General features: G+C 35.4%; 1 protein-coding gene and 1 long non-coding RNA gene across 3 annotated transcripts in view; one reads left to right on the top strand and one right to left on the bottom strand.

Annotated features, from left to right (window-relative positions):
* Nucleotides 1-7284: 7284 nt before the first annotated feature.
* LOC137489863 (uncharacterized) lies at nucleotides 7285-10858 on the bottom strand. Its single transcript, XR_011009220.2, has 2 exons — nucleotides 10796-10858; nucleotides 7285-10722 (listed from the first exon to the last, which is right to left on the bottom strand). It is a non-coding gene; the product is annotated as an uncharacterized lncRNA (long non-coding RNA).
* A 5488-nt stretch (nucleotides 10859-16346) lies between these two features.
* Nucleotides 16347-17500, top strand: part of zdhhc21 (zDHHC palmitoyltransferase 21) — a 60117-nt gene continuing 58963 nt past the window's right edge. The window contains exons 1-2 of one of the 2 annotated variants that reach the window (XM_073906024.1): nucleotides 16347-16492; nucleotides 17410-17470. The gene's annotated coding sequence lies outside the window, so the exon portion shown is untranslated. 2 annotated transcript variants of the gene reach the window in all.

The following is a 17500-nucleotide window of genomic DNA, read 5'->3' as shown; positions in this document are numbered from 1 at the left end:
TCATTCTGTATTCTTTGAAGCTTTGCATAATATCACCGTTGGGCCACCATAGGAAACGAAGAAAATCCACATTCTTCTGTGAAACATTGCCTGAATGTCTGCTATCAAAGTCACATGTTCTTGTCTAAACACCCAATAATGTGTTGGTGAGATTTGGGCCTTGTAGCAATTGTGAATTCAAGGACACTCCTTTGAAAACTGCACTGCAATCAAACACAACTCTAATGGTCTTCTTTTTAGGATGGTAGACCCCATGATGTGGGATATACCACACCTTACCATCATCTCGTAGTAACTGATCTTGTGGTACTGCTTCAGCATACCCCTTATCGATAACATCAGCAAAAAAGGCGGTGTACTCCTTTTGAAATGGTGTGGTAAAAACTGCATGGCTGTTTCTCAATATGCTGCCTAAGTTCAGTTCCAATACTCAAGACCCCAAGTACGGAGGACGCGTGAAACTTCCCGGATGTGTTCTTGATATCGAGGACGCACTGATGCGGACTTGAGCACTGAACTCGCTCTGGAAGTCCCAGAAGTCATTGCGACTGGAGGTGGGAAGCGCAGCATTTTATTTAGATTTATTATTAAAGTTCAGAGATATGACTTATTTACCTCAGGAGTTTCCCTAAATGAAACGGTGAAAGTAAACATTACCATGGACATCTTAATAAAGGAATAAACACATTAAGGGTGTTTGTTTGCTGAAATTCGTATTAAAATCTGTTTTATTTATATTGTGCAGAGTATATGTATAATGTTTTTATGCAAAGTATATATTTTGAAGAAGGGGGAAACAATAAATCGTTGTATAAATGCTGTAATGTTTAAATAATTTACTATTTAAAACGCTTGAAGGTCACATGACCATCAGGAAGAACGCAGCATCCCATTTCTCAAAGGACGCATTCTCTGCCCTCGCTGTCTCCTGAGTTCGTTCTTCCGAGGACACCTGGCAAGACCGGTCTCCACAAGAACACAAGTCCGTTCTCTGCGTTCTTGGAATAGACCTTTTTCACAGCGGAATTGAACACCGTAAGCGCCCTTCGAAGCAGTGTATCGATATTTCCGGGTTCGCTAGGAGTCGCAGAGACATGACAGCCTCGGGACAGCGGATGACTTTCTCACGGTCAACTTTGCCATAATTTGGACAGGAAGATGTTGTTCGGTGAATGTGTAAAACTGCCTTAATAAAACAGCATTTAAAAGATGATACCGATTTGCAGAGTTTGTGCAGAAAACGTGTCTTACACAGCGTTTGCAATGTCAGGTTTCAGTAAGGTGCACAGCCAACAGCATAAAAACTGCTCATTCAAGCCATTCGTAAACTGGATTAACCTGGCTTTTTAACATCCAGCAGGATGAGTTTTATGTCAGTAGTCAATTCAATTCAATTCAATTCAGCTTTATTTGTATAGCGCTTTTACAATGTAGATTGTGTCAAAGCAGCTTCACATAAATGGTCATAGTAACTGGAACAGTGTGGTTCAGGTTTTAGTGTTTAAGTTCAGTTCAGTTCAGTTTAGCTCTGTTCAGTGTGATTTAATCATTACTGAGAGTTCAAACACTGAAGAGCAAATTCATCGATGCGCAGCTCTACCAATCCTGAACCATGCAAGGCAGTGGCGACAGCGGAGAGGGAAAAAAAAACTTCACCTGATGGGAGTGAAGAAAAAAAACCTTGAGAGAACCAGACTCAGTTGGGCACGACCATTTTAATTTCTCCGCTGGCCAAAAGTCTTGTGCAGAAATTCATTCGCCGTGGTTTATGCTGGAAGATGGCCTCAATGAAGACTCGTCTGTCCCTGGAGCGTCGCTGGAATCAGACTCATGTTCTCCACTCCCCATGACCATCAGCGCAGCAGCAGCTCAGGATATGGCCTGGTCCCGAATATGGAATCCTTGGGATCATCACGTCGCTGGTCTTGGATCCAATCAGTGACTCCGCCTAATCTGAGGACCTCGGGATGAGTATCCCCAGGTGAAAATAGAGAATAAAGAGAATAATTAGCGTAGCTGTTGTTCATAGTGTATATAAGCAAGATGTAGAAGCCAGTGTGGAACCCGCTAGGTGATGCACTGAGTGTATGCTTTACTAAACAGATAGGTCTTTAATCTAGTTTTGAACTGGGAGAGTGTGTCTGAGCCTCGGACATTACCAGGAAGGCTATTCCAGAGTGTAGGAGCCATGAAAGAGAAGGCTCGACCTCCTTTACTTGATTTTGCTATTCTAGGTACTACCAGAAGCCCTGAATTTTGAGATCTTAAGGAGCGAGTTGGTTCGTAGCGAGACAGAAGGTTGGTTAGATAAACAGGAGCTAGATTATTTAGAGCTTTATAGGTGAGAAGTAATATTTTAAATTCAATACGAAATTCAATAGTCCCGTCTGTAAACTGTGCTAACCCCCTCCTTCCTTTTTATTCAGAGTCAGATATAGTGAATGGCGAGGTAGCTGTACAGGCGAGTTGCTATCGGTTAATACATTACAGGTTGTTTAATGCTCGTGAGGTTTTCTCAAGTCTGGAAACACGTTAGCTCCTACTCGTGGATAATATTAATTTTTATTATTTATTTAAAGAACAGCAAATAACGTTTTACAATACAAAAATGTACATACCAGGGGGTAATTATAAATAAAATACAAATATACAAAATGTAATATAACATATGTAATAATGAAATACATTGTAGGGTTCACACATTTTAAAGTGGGTCGAGTTTGTTTAGAGAGTTGATACTGGTATTATACAAGCATATTTCAGTCATCAATACCTTAAAATCTGGTTTCATATTAGTAAATTTACATTTATGAATGTACAATTTTGTTAACAACATAGGTTTTGAACACAAAAGAATCGTTATTAATACATTTTGCAGCTCACCCCATAAGCGGACTATGTACAATGCCAAAATAAGTGTAAAACTGTCTCCTCATATTCGTTACAAAAATACAATTTACATCAATCCCACTTTTTAATTTTTGCAAACAATGTTTTGCTGGATAAAACCTGTGGATGAGTTTATAGGACATTTCTTTAATTCTATTTCTAACATGATACTTCTGTGGTAACAGCCACACTTTTCTTCAATTCACCCTTTAATAAAGACATATAATAAAATTGAATATAAGGTACAGTAATGATTTCTTTTAGGAAAAGAGTATGAATAGCTCTATCATTACTCTTGGTATTTAGTAAAACAAAATTTGCCGACATAAGATTTAGCAATATTAAAAGACGATGCATCAGAAGGATGGTCTTATTAATACCTCTAAATAACATGAATGAATAACATCTCTGCAGGAATTGAACCAATAACAGTTGAAAACTTGCTGGGTTATTGAGATTTTGTAATAAAGGACTTCATTGTAAGAAAAGTATACCATCTTTATTATATAACTGACTAAACAAATAATTTTGCTTTTAAACCAATTAAAAAAGAGAGATTTGCATTTGTATGAACTGTCTATTATTCCAAAATAACAACAATGTAGGGATAAATCATGCTTATAGGTTAATGACCATGATGAGCACTTGTTTGTGGAAGGCAGATAGCTTAACTGGAGTTTTGTCTATATTATAATTAATCATCAAAATAAACCATAGACCACCAGTCTTTAATGAAACATAATAATCTCCGCTTTGAAGTGCATACAGCATAAGAATGTACTTTCGCATATAACTTGAAACGGCATTCAACCCCCTTTAATATTGTCATCCATTATTTTCCTTGTCCTTCGTCTTTCGGGAGATCGTGGTCATTAAAGTAAGAGTGTCGTTTTTGAGTTGGAGCAGCTGGGAACGCAGCAATCACAGCGATGAGGTGACCCTGCCATTCTTTCTTGCTCCGTCGCATTGAAACCGGATGTTGTGGTACACTGCTTCGCTTACCGGAACCAGGAAGTGTGAAAAAGGCCTATTGAGAAACAGCCCATGCGTTCCCTTCCTCAAGTCTTCTTCTCTCATGCAAGAAACACCGACTTTAAAACCCTATGTGCACATATTGCCCCCAAGTGGTGACAGCCCAAATTACATTGAAGTCAACATATAGGCTCCTACAAACTCATTACTGCTTCCACTTACCAGCTCATCACACACCCCACCTCATCACTATGTTGAGGCTAAATGGCTGATTTTCAGGAAGTAATGATTCAAGTGTATAACACAAATATAGTAAAAAAAAAAACTATAAAGCAAATGTTGCTTAACACAATGTTTATTTTTATTATATTTGTATTATAAAATAGAATCATTACTGGGCACTACATTGTTACTTGCGGGAGGACAAAAGATACCCTTTTCTGCCTTATACGATGACACGTACCTGCAGCCTGACCCAGAGGAAATCTCAGTGACCCAAGCAGACAAAACAGATGGAAGAGTGCTAAAAAAAATATAATTAGTCAAAAAACTATGTTTAATCAAATAGTTTGGTCTGTTCATTTCTTCATTTCCTGAAATAAAATGAATGATTTTGTACACTGCTTTATACACACACCTTTCAACGTGTAACATATTTTTCATATACATTTCTCACCTTAAGTTGATGCTCATGTGACTTTATCTTTGAAGATGGACCTTATACAGCTACTTTAGAATTTAAATATTTAGACAAAAGATTTTGTGATCCAAGAGTAATATTCAAATATGGAAAATTCAGAAAATTCTTACACTGCTTGTTAGTTGAGGCAGAAGGAACTTCGTCTGCATGCAAAATAAAAAGAACCTAAAGCTACCTGACAACAATCACTTACAACAGTGACAGAGTGTGTGGTTTAAAGTTAAAAACTCAACCACTGAAAAGCCTTTATTATAGGACACAGCAGTTAGACAGGCCTCTTTCTATTAGCTGCATGTCAGAAAGAATATTCTAAAGTGTTAAATAAAGAGCTCCAGTAATTAAATATTACCTTTTATGATAATGTTTCTGTGTTTAATGACTTTGGACAGAGTTATAGCTCCAGAAAGATTACAATTTCTATAAGCCTTATTAGTCAATACACATATTGTGGCCTTAAGAAAAAAATTGCAAGAAAAATAAATGCATGAATGGTTACACAACATACTCAAAAAGGATGTTAAAGAGTAGTTTAATTTATCATTACAATAAAATGGAGGGTGGCATGTGTAATTTAATGAACTAATAAATTTTCTTATTATTTATTTTTTATTTTCTTATCTATTTCTTATTCTATATTTCTTTCCTTCGTTGAAGCAGATGTGTAATCTCTGTGTTTAAAACCTCCAGCTTCGCCTCTGTAAAGTGTGTTGCCCTTTTTTTCTCACTGTAACTTTCTATGGTGACTTGTGAATTCGGCGATCTACTGAAAATGCCTTCAGGAGTGTGCCGTGCACGCGCATTAACCCGCGGTTATCTTCAGGAGGTTGATTTAACTAACTCTTGTCACCTGTTTTGGAACCAACATACTCGCAGTAAGCAGGTTTTTGGTAAATCAACCGAGAGTTTAGGTTTTAGCAGATGGTAAGTTAACCCAGCTTTCTGGAATACCCCCCTGTTCCTGGAGATCTACCTACCTGTAGATTTCAGTTGCTATCCATATCAAACACACCTAAACCAATAGGCCTTTTTCACACTTCCTGGTTCCGGTAAGCGAAGCAGTGTACCCCAACATCCGGTTTCAATGCGACGGAGCAAGAAAGAATGGCAGGGTCATCTCATCGCTGTGATTGCTGCGTTCCCAGCTGCTCCAACTCAAAAACGACACTCTTACTTTAATGACCACGATCTCCCGAAAGACGAAGGACAAGGAAAATAATGGATGACAATATTAAAGGGGGTTGAATGCCGTTTCAAGTTATATGCGAAAGTACATTCTTATGCTGTATGCACTTCAAAGCGGAGATTATTATGTTTCATTAAAGACTGGTGGTCTATGGTTTATTTTGATGAGTAATTATAATATAGACAAAACTCCAGTTAAGCTATCTGCCTTCCACAAACAAGTGCTCATCATGGTCATTAACTTATAAGCATGATTTATCCCTACATTGTTGTTATTTTGGAATAATAGACAGTTCATACAAATGCAAATCTCTCTTTTTTAATTGGTTTAAAAGCAAAATTATTTGTTTAGTCAGTTATATAATAAAGATGGTATACTTTTCTTACAATGAAGTCCTTTATTACAAAATCTCAATAACCCAGCAAGTTTTCAACTGTTATTGGTTCAATTCCTGCAGAGATGTTATTCATTCATGTTATTTAGAGGTATTAATAAGACCATCCTTCTGATGCATCGTCTTTTAATATTGCTAAATCTTATGTCGGCAAATTTTGTTTTACTAAATACCAAGAGTAATGATAGAGCTATTCAGACTCTTTTCCTAAAAGAAATCATTACTGTACCTTATATTCAATTTTATTATATGTCTTTATTAAAGGGTGAATTGAAGAAAAGTGTGGCTGTTACCACAGAAGTATCATGTTAGAAATAGAATTAAAGAAATGTCCTATAAACTCATCCACAGGTTTTATCCAGCAAAACATTGTTTGCAAAAATTAAAAAGTGGGATTGATGTAAATTGTATTTTTGTAACGAATATGAGGAGACAGTTTTACACTTATTTTGGCATTGTACATAGTCCGCTTATGGGGTGAGCTGCAAAATGTATTAATAACGATTCTTTTGTGTTCAAAACCTATGTTGTTAACAAAATTGTACATTCATAAATGTAAATTTACTAATATGAAACCAGATTTTAAGGTATTGATGACTGAAATATGCTTGTATATTACCAGTATCAACTCTCTAAACAAACTCGACCCACTTTAAAATGTGTGAACCCTACAATGTATTTCATTATTACATATGTTATATTACATTTTGTATATTTGTATTTTATTTATAATTACCCCCTGGTATGTACATTTTTGTATTGTAAAACGTTATTTGCTGTTCTTTAAATAAATAATAAAAATTAATATTATCCACGAGTAGGAGCTAACGTGTTTCCAGACTTGAGAAAACCTCACGAGCATTAAACAACCTGTAATGTATTAACCGATAGCAACTCGCCTGTACAGCTACCTCGCCATTCACTATATCTGACTCTGAATAAAAAGGAAGGAGGGGGTTAGCACAGTTTACAGACGGGACTACTGACATAAAACTCATCCTGCTGGATGTTAAAAAGCCAGGTTAATCCAGTTTACGAATGGCTTGAATGAGCAGTTTTTATGCTGTTGGCTGTGCACCTTACTGAAACCTGACGTTGCAAACGCTGTGTAAGACACGTTTTCTGCACAAACTCTGCAAATCGGTATCATCTTTTAAATGCTGTTTTATTAAGGCAGTTTTACACATTCACCGAACAACATCTTCCTGTCCAAATTATGGCAAAGTTGACCGTGAGAAAGTCATCCGCTGTCCCGAGGCTGTCATGTCTCTGCGACTCCTAGCGAACCCGGAAATATCGATACACTGCTTCAAAGGGCGCTTCCGGTGTTTAATTCCGCTGTGAAAAAGGTCTATTAATTAGGACCTGAACGCCACTTGATAATTACAGGCAGGTGTGTTTGATATGGGTAGCAACTGAAATCTGCAGGAACGTAGATCTCCAGGAACAGAATTGAGCACCCCTGCTATATATCATGGGGGTTAAACTCCAAGTTCCTGTAGAACTGCAGAGCAGCAGAGTTTAGTACCCACCCTGCTTCAACATTACCTGTAGATTTCTAACAAGCCTTAATTGGTTTGATCAGGTGTGTTTAATTAGAGTTACAGCTTAAAGTCCCGGTCACACTGCACTTTTCTCCCTATAGACTTCCATTCATACGCATGTGAGTACTGCAGACCTGGAATGCTAGCTCATAGTGATGGTGAAATGAAGCTTTCTGAACCAGTGAAGCGCTCGACTCAATTGTATCGGAAAAAGGTTCGTTACTCAAAGCTTTCTAAATCAGAGCTCGATGAGGACCTCTTCTGGTGAAAGTGTGGGAAAGCACTGTGTTGCCATAATGTCAAATGTTCACAACTGACCAACTCATTCATGTAGTAATGCAACAACAGCAATATAAACAAATTACTCAATTACTGTAGTTTTTACACAAGATATATTACATTACACAACTGATGATTGTAGTAAAATCCAAGGTATTCAAAAGTTTATCATAATACATTTAGTCCCGCTCCAAGCATGGATCGAACCAGCGATTCCTGAGTGGGAGCCGAGTGCTCTAGGAGGACGCTATGTGAACGATGCTTCACGGTCGCATTCACCAAATGGTCTCTGTTAAACACAATACTACGATATGCGGTGATTTTCTTTAAAGATAGTCAAAAAAAAATACGCTAATACACTTTAGTGTTTTTGTTCAAAACCTTTTTACTAAAAAATACTATTGTAGTTTAGTTTAATTACTGGTGTGTGGGACTGGTGCAGAGCTTTGGAACAAATGTATGTAATAGACGCCAATTCTCTCGTTATACACTTTACTATGAGGGTGTTTAAATCTTTGAATCAAAATTCGAAGCAGTCACGTGGTTAAAGGCGAAAATGAAGCTTCAGACGTCACTGATCACGTGATGATGGCAAAACGAATCAAGCTCCGGTACACTGCTTCACTGCGAGATGTATTGTTTTTTTGATACATGCTTCGAAGCCTCGGCGCACAACGTCACATCACTAATAGCTCATGCGACAAATTTCATAATTCGCAGCATTGGAAAGTTCAAGCTTTGAGAACGCTGAACGCGAAATCACATCATGTGATTGCTTGAGACCAATCAAAGATCAAAACATGTCCTCTCTGGCTTGCTTTTTCAATCTCTAAATATTTTGTTTAATTTCACTACTCGCTTTGTTTAATTCCACTTCGCAGTGCAGTATGACAGAATTTTGCATGCTCAAACATTAGTGTGACCGCAGCCTTACTGTGCAGACCTGTAATATGTAAGACAATATTTATATCTGCTGATTTCTTAATTTTGTTATACATTTTCTGTTAGTAAATATATAATATATATGACATACTATTAATGTGTATGCAGTATAATGCTGTGATTTGTAACACTACAATACAGTAATTAACTGTGCACAGTTTCCAGTTAGTTACCACTGCTGCTCTATTACAGTAATTAACTGGCAACACTGTTGCCAGCTACTCACTGTATCGGTTCAGTTACAGTAAATAACTGGCAACACTGTTGCCAGCCACTCACTGTAATGGTTCAGTTACGGTAAATAACGCAACACTGTTGCCAGCCACTCACTGTTATGGTTCAGTTAACCAAACTTTTACAGTGAGTAGCTGGCAACAGTGTTGCCAGTATTCTACTGTAAAAAACCCGGTAAGGTCTAACAGTGTAATCTAACAGAAACTAACACCTAACACAAACACACATTCATACAAGTGTAGAGGAGAGTGAAGAAGGTAAAGAAAGAGAGTTTTAAAGGATGTAATGATGGGAAAACCTCGGAGTTTGTAAAAGCAAACCAAACCATCAAATTCAATATAATCCTTCTAGGGTCTTTTAGAGTTGCAATTTAGTTCACACCAGTTGAGATGGAAATGTACTTGTGTACCACGTGATGTAACGAAGCTCCCGTTGTTGAGCACGTGATTCGGCTGGTTGTTCATTTGTTACTCGCAAGGCTTAAAGTGAGGGGAAGTCCGTAGTTTCAAGTTGAAGCGGCAAAAGGATTCTGTGAAATGTGAGATGTGAAATGTCCGAGCTGTGCGATTGACCCTTTCCAGCTGTGTCTCAGTTTTAGAGGGGGGGTTTCAGAGCAGAGAGCTGCAGGAAGAAGGTTGGTTGAAAAGCCGAGAGGGGTTCAAGAGAGCCTCAGGGCAGAGAGCTTTGGAGCTGGGAGAGAGGGAGATAGTAGAGTTCCAGGCAGCGTGTTTCAGAGCAGAGAGAGGGCGTTACATTTGGTCCCAAACTTATATAGGGTGGGTTAGGATCCACCCTCCATGGAAAGTTCCTCATTCAGTCCCTGATTTAATGTGGATCTGATGCAACAAAAGTGTAGCAATTAGTAATATTGCTCAATGCTCAATAATAATAATAATGGGGACGCAAGGCAATGCAGTGGTAGTAGGTAGTGCTGTCGCTTCACAGCAAGAAGGCTGCTGGGTCGCTGGTTTGAGCCTTGGCTCAGTTGGCGTTTCTGTGTGGAGTTTGCATGTTCTCCCTGCATTCGCATGGGTTTCCTCCAGGTGCTCCGGTTTCCCCCACAGTCCAAAGACATGTGGTAGGTAAATTGAGAAGGCTAAATTGTCCGTAGTGTATGAGTGTGTATGTGAATGAGTGTGTGTGGATGTTTCCCAGAGATGGGTTGTGGCTGGAAGGCATTTGCTGCGTAAAAAACATGCTGGATAAGTTGGCGGTTCAATCCGCTGTGGCGACCCTGGATTAATAAAGGGATTTAGCCGGCAAGAAAATGAATGAATGAATGAATGAATTAATTAATTAATTAATGGTGACGCAGTAGGTAGTGCTGTCACCTCAGAGCAAGAAGGTCGCTGGGTCGCAGGTTCAAGCCTTGCCTGGGTCAGTTGGTGTTTCTGTGTGGAGTTTGCATGTTCTCCCTGCCTTTGTGTGTTCTTCCTCCAGGTGCTCTGGTTTCCCCCACAGTCCGAAGACATGCGATACAGGTGAATTGGGTTGGCTAAATTGTCTGTAGTGTTTGAGTGTGTGTGTGTGTGTGTGTGTGTAAATGTGTGTGTGGAGGTTTTCCAGAGATGGGTTGCAGCTGCAGCTGGGTAAAAATGACTGTATAAGTTGAATGAATGAATAATACTAATAATAAACAAATAACATTATAAAAATACCTGCTGTATGAAACCGCTCCTCTTTTTTGGGAAAATACTGTGAACATTTTCTTCATTAATCTGAAAAATTAAGCAAACAAACATTCGTTTTTATATACAGTGTTATATATAAACACAGTTAATTTTGGCTTTTAATTACTAATTTTATTATTTTTTAATTACATTACATTATCAATGCAGTAAAAGGAACCATATGAAATGGAAAAACACTAACTGTACCCCATTGAATAGCTATAGCTAATTTAGTTTAGCTTAGACTTTACCACTTAACAAGATCACTGTTGTTCGTCCATCCTGCTAAATGTTGCCCAATCACTGCTGTTAAATATTACAATTCAAACAATTTGTTCAATTTCAATATATCATTCAGAATAAACATAGACACACATCAATTTCAAATAGGAATAGGTGGTTAAAAATACCTGTGTATCTCTATATACATCGTATGTCAAAAACCAAGCTACTGAACAAGCTTGAACAGCATATGTCTTTCCGAAAGGGCTTATTTAAGACAATAGAAATGACAAACTGTTGGTGCTTCTTTACATGCTCGCTGTTGATCTGCTCCTTCAAAATCTTGTCTGGTCACAGCCGTTGCTGAGATTCAAATGCAAACATCTCAATCAAATCCACATAATTGAGTGAATTTTCTTAGAATAAACGTGAAGCCATCTTTCCTCAATTTTATTAACTTAATTGGTTTCTCAAATAATTGCACTGGTTTGCTTAATAATAAGGGAAGTTTATATCTTGTTTTTTTTTTTTTTTTTTTAGCAAAATCTTCTTAATACTTTATAATAAATCTAGAATATCATTTTTAAAAAGACATTATGCACATTATTTATTTTTATAATCACATCAATTTTTTAAAATCAAAATTAAAAGCCTTAAGTTTCATTTTCCAGCCTGGTCTAAAACTAAAACAGGTTAAAGCTAAGCATAGCTGGTTTTAGCTGTTCATTTGCCAGCCTGGCCAAGCTATGAACAGACTATAAATGACTGGAAACCAGCTTGGAATGGCCAAAACCCCTCTAAAACCAGTCTAGTTGACCAGCTAAAACCAGCCAACCAGTTTAGGCTGCTTTAAGCTGTTTATTTTCAGCAGGGTGTCTGTCTCTAATTGAAAAGGTCTATAGTCATGGATATATTTTCTAGACTTTCTAGTCTAATACAATCTAAATGTTGAAGGTGTTAAAATGTCATAAAAATAAAGTAAATCAAATTAATAATAAGATGGGAGTAATTTACATTAAAATGATCCAAACGTAGGCTACTATAGTAGACTGTTGAAATGTTTTACCATAAGGCTATGCAACGTTAACTTAAAATTTTTAAATTTACACCAAGTATCAGTTATTGTTTGTTTATTCAAGCTTCAAGTTAATGTTAACGGAACAAATATGTTGCAAAGTCAAAATATGAACTGTCATTTAACTTTTTTTTTTTTTTTTTTTAATAATGTTTGCTTAATCTGTTGATAGTCTGAGGCAATAATAGCCTACCTGGATGCAGACTTGGATTTGCCAGTTTTTTTTTATTTATTTATTTTTATTAATATACAAAAATGAGAATATATAATCACAGTATGTTAACAGGAAATCGAAGAGACAAAAAGAGCAACAATTTTGGAAAAAGAAACAACAACAGATAACAAAAAAATAAACAAACAGACAAAAAAAAACAGGAGGGGTAAATACATTACAAGTTAAAGAAAAAGATTATATAATTTACAAATTTCAGTTGTTTTTAAAGCCTTTTTTGTAAAAGAGTTAGACACTGTTTCAAAGTAATACTGCATTTCAGTAAGCAAAATATAAAAAAAAGGTTTTTGGTTTGAAAATTTACATTTATGGATATAAAATTTTGTTAATAAGACAAGAAGATTAAAAAAATATGTTTTCTTTTTATGTAAAGCCCCCGTTCCATAATCAACAAAACCAAATAAAACATTCTCCCACAGCAAGGAAAATTTCTCATCAACATTCTCAATTATAAAAAGTGAGAAGTCTTTCCAAAGCAACCTAGAGTAATTGCATTGCCAAAATAAGTGAACCAGGGACTCAGGGTGCTGCCCACAAAATGAACAATTAATATTAAGATCTTTTTTATATCGTACTAAAAGAGTATTGACTGGGTATGTACGGTGAATAATTCGGAATGAAACTTCTTTTATCTTATTTGTAATTAAGTAGTTATTTGGAATGAGCCATATTTTTCTCCAATCAATATCCGAAACAAAAGAATTCCAATAAAAAGTTACATTTGGAACTGATACAGTTCCATTAAGAAATAAAAAACGTATTGTTTTGTTTGAAGAAGTTGCAGAGAAACAATATTTTCCAATCATTGTAGTAGAAGGGTCTAAAAGAGGTAAAACAGAAGGATAGGGGATGCCTTGGAATAATCTAATAACACCAGAAGATATAGCATGAAATACCACAGCAAATTCTTTAGGGGGATGGGAATATTGAATCGATTAAGAAATTCGTTATAATTTAATAAATGGCCATTTGAGTTAAATAATTGACTAACAAGCAGAATATTTGCTTCAAACCAGCGCTGAAAGAAAAGAGATTTGTTTTTATATACAATATTTTGGTTGTTCCAAAAAAAATATTTGTGAGGAGAAAAGTTGTGCTTGTATAATAGTGACCAGGCAAGAAGAAATTGTTTATGAAATTGAGATAATTTAGCTGGTATTTTCTCAACCTTATAGTTACAGAGTAATAAGAAATTAAGCCCTCCAAATTTAGAAAATATGTAATTTGGAATAAAATTCCAGATTGAGGTTGGATTTTTGAGAAAATTTTTTCCCCATTTAATTTTGATAGTATTATTAAATGTACAAAAATCCAGCATATTAAGAGCCCCATTCTCAAAGCTATTCATAATTACCGATTTTTTTTATATAATGGATACCATTTTTCCAAATAAAATTAAATAATATTTTATCAGTATGATTTAAAATGGATTTGTCAACATGGAGAGATTGAGCAGCATATGAAAGTCTGGAGATACCTTCCCCTTTAGTAAGAAGAATTTTTCCCCTCAGAGATAAATCCCTCTGGAGCCATAAGTTTAATTTTCTACGAGTTTTCTCAATAATAGGGTCAAAATTAATAGAGCATCTAACTTTTTCATTTTTACAAATAGAGATACCCAAGTAAACTATATTATCTTTAACTGGGATATTATTAATTGTAGAAAGACTAGATTCTTTTACTGAAAGTAATTCACATTTAGATAAATTTAAAAAAAGACCAGAAGCTTTGGAGAAGGATTGAATTGTATTAATAGCAAAGGGGACACAAGATGCGTCTCTTAAAAAGAGAGCAGTATCGTCTGCTAATTGGCTGATTTTTAATTCCCTTTCTGCAATGATAATTCCTTTTAAGGCACTTGTTTTAATATATTGAGAAAGTACTTGAGTGGCCAAAAGAAAAAGATAGGGTGAAATGGGACATCCTTGTCTGATACCCCTCTGAAGGCTAAAACGACTTGAAGTACCAAAACAAAATTTCAAGGAGCAATTACTGTTAGCATAAAGTGTCGTGATAGCATTATAAAAAAAATCACCAAAACCAAATTTTTTAATACAACGAAAAATAAAATTGTGCTCTACCGTATCAAATGCTTTTTAAAAGTCTAGAAATAATATAAAACTTTCATCAGAAATAAAATCAGAATAATCAATTATGTCTAAAATTAATCTTATATTATTAGAGATTAATCTGTTTTTTAAGAAACCAGACTGCGATTCATCAATTAAATAACTCATTACCTTTTGTAATCTTTGGGCAAAAATTTGAGCTAAAATTTTGTAACCAGTATTAAGTAAACAAATTGGACGCCAGTTCTCAATATGTAGTGGATCCTTTTTGGCCTTTGGAATTAGGTTAATTAAACCTTGTGTTAAAGTAGGTGGGAGAGCACTTCGCAACAAACTCTCTGCATAAACTTCAACCAGGAAAGGAGCTAAAGAAATAGAGAAATTCTTGTAAAACTCATTAGTAATACCGTAATTTCCTGGTGATTTATTAACTTTTAAAAGGTTTATGGAATCAATTACTTCTTTTATAGAAATAGGTTCATCACAGCAAATTTTATCACTTTCCTCTATAATTATCAGGTCAGTTATCGAATCTAAAAAAGAGGATGTATAAGTATCATCTGATTGAGAGGTATATAACAATTTATAAAAACTATGACAATAAGAAGATATAGCCTTAGGGTCATCCACAATGTTACCATCAATCATAAGTTTAGTCATGCTATTATAAATGGCATTCGATTTCTCTAACCTAAAGAAGTATGCAGAGTTTTGTTCGCCCTGCTCCATCCACCTCCTTCTAGATCGCACAAAAGCACCTTCAGCTTTATTTTTGTAAATGTCGTCAAGCTGATTTTGTAATTGATTAAGTAAAGCAGTTTCCTCAACTGAAATATTTTCAGGGGAACGCTGAGTGAGCAAAGTAATCTGACTTACTACTGCTTCTTCCTCAGCTTTCTTATATTTGGTTAGCATACTTCCGTAGCGTCTCATAAACTTTCCAATATCAAATTTAAGTAATTCCCAATTGTTAATAAAAGAGTGTTCACTTAATGCTTTTTTTCCAATAATATCTAATTAAAAAAATTATTTTTAACTTAACTGTATTATGACATAAATGAGAGCTATTTAATTTCCAATATGAAATTCTGATGGTATTTAAGGGATTTATTGAAATTATTATTTTTATATAGATAGCTTTATGATCTGTTAGGGGTGTGGGAAGAATATCAACTGTAGTATTTTGAGAATTTAAAGAATTAGAAATCAGCCAAAAGTCTAAGCGAGAAAATTGAGAAGCAGCTTTATTACTCCAGGTAAACGCTTTTGTATTAGGGAATTTGGATCTCCATACATCAAATACATCCAATCTCTCCATGAATTGTTTAATTTTAGAGTTAAGTAAAGAGGGGCGACCTGGAGGCCATTTATCAAGAGCACTATCGATTGAAATATTAAAATCCCCATCTATAACGATTATAGAACTTGGAAATTTTTTAAGCCAATATTGTATTCTGCTTATTATATAATCAAGAAAACTTATATTTTCAGTCTTAACATTAAACCCATATATATTGGCAATGATAACAATCCTTGAGTCAATATCAATGATGTTACACAAAAAATGTCCATTTGAATCACTGTCCGAATGCAAAATATTCCCTTTAAATGCATTTTTTAGAGTAGTAACTCCTGCAGAGCGTTCAGTTCCATGAGAAAACCAAAGGTCATTACCCCACTGAGATCTCCAAAACTTTATGTCATTAACAGTAGAGTGGGATTCTTGGAAGAAACAAAAATCAGGCTTTAACTGTTTCGCAAATAAAAATAAAGCTTTTCTTTTTATAGATTGTCTTATACCCCTGACATTTAAAGAAAATAAATATAACATTTTAAAGAAAAATGTAATAGAACTGTGAGAACAATAGATCTTAATTTAAAAGCTTAAGATCATTTGCCAGGTGAGACTGTATATCTCAGACACAATGCACTCAATGGGGCGCTGCCCAGTCAGAGCGTTTTGTACTTTGCGGCTTCCGTACAATCACAGCCCATTTCAGGAAGAGCTGATTTCTCAAAGGCATATTCTCACAAACCAGCGCCAACCTCTCGACACCTAACCGAAACCTCAAAGTGTGAGATAATCGGTAAATATTATTTTAATTTTGCGTAAAGTATTCAGTTGTTGTTTTCGTTTCGTAGATGTTTGCTATCTTTTTTTAGCTGTGTATCATCCTTCTGTTCTGTGCATCACTCATGGGCACCTGCTTGTTTATTGGTTACACTGAATTATTAGACTTAAAGGGAAAATAATTTAACTTGAAGTTAAACTTATTGGCTTGTTTTATTTTATTAAACGGCATTTTTTAAATAAAGTGAACTTATTTTGTCTTAAACTGTAGTTGTTCCCACAACATAAATATATTATTGAGGTAAAGTTGGTTTTATTCATTCAGACTTTCACCTTATTATAATTTCAGAAAAGTATTCATTGCAAATTCTAAATAGGGAAATCATATTAGCAGCCATGACTATCATAGAACGAATTGTTTAGTAAATTCAAATATGTTTATCATTCTTACATGCGATTTCAGACCAAGTATTCACAGTTGCATAATAAACAATGTAGTGATTGTAACACAAGTCACTGTTTACAAACGAACAAATGTGTTAATATAAAACATACTTTACCTCAATGTTTGCAAATTGGTGAGGATGAAAATACAGAGAAATTATATTTTGCAGAAATTACAAAAGTATTATGTTTTAATTGTTCTTTCCCCCTTGCTTTTACCATATTACTGGAATATTTCACAATATGAGTTTATCATCGTCATAGGCGTATGCATGAACAAAGCCAGTAGTCCAATAGATGTTTCTCATGTTACTTCATTCATCACGTTATGTTATTGTTGAGCTAGGTAACTTTGTGAGCATGCTTGTTTTAAGAGTTTTTGTTTTCAGACGAAACAGGATTTTTCAATAAAACGTTTTATTGATACACATTCTGTTTAAAATAGGGTTGGGATAAATCATCTGTCCAATGTTTGATATGTGTTTTCAGGTTGTCATGGCTAGGGCTTCTGTGATGTTTTTTATTTCTGTGGAGTGACAACAAAAAAGAGGTAAAGTTACTTTACTGATCCATGTTAAGC

This window comes from Danio rerio, chromosome 7 (genome assembly GCF_049306965.1).
Source record: "Danio rerio strain Tuebingen ecotype United States chromosome 7, GRCz12tu, whole genome shotgun sequence".
NCBI classification, from domain to species: Eukaryota; Metazoa; Chordata; class Actinopteri; order Cypriniformes; family Danionidae; genus Danio; species Danio rerio.
This window is presented reverse-complemented; position numbering and strand designations above follow the sequence as displayed.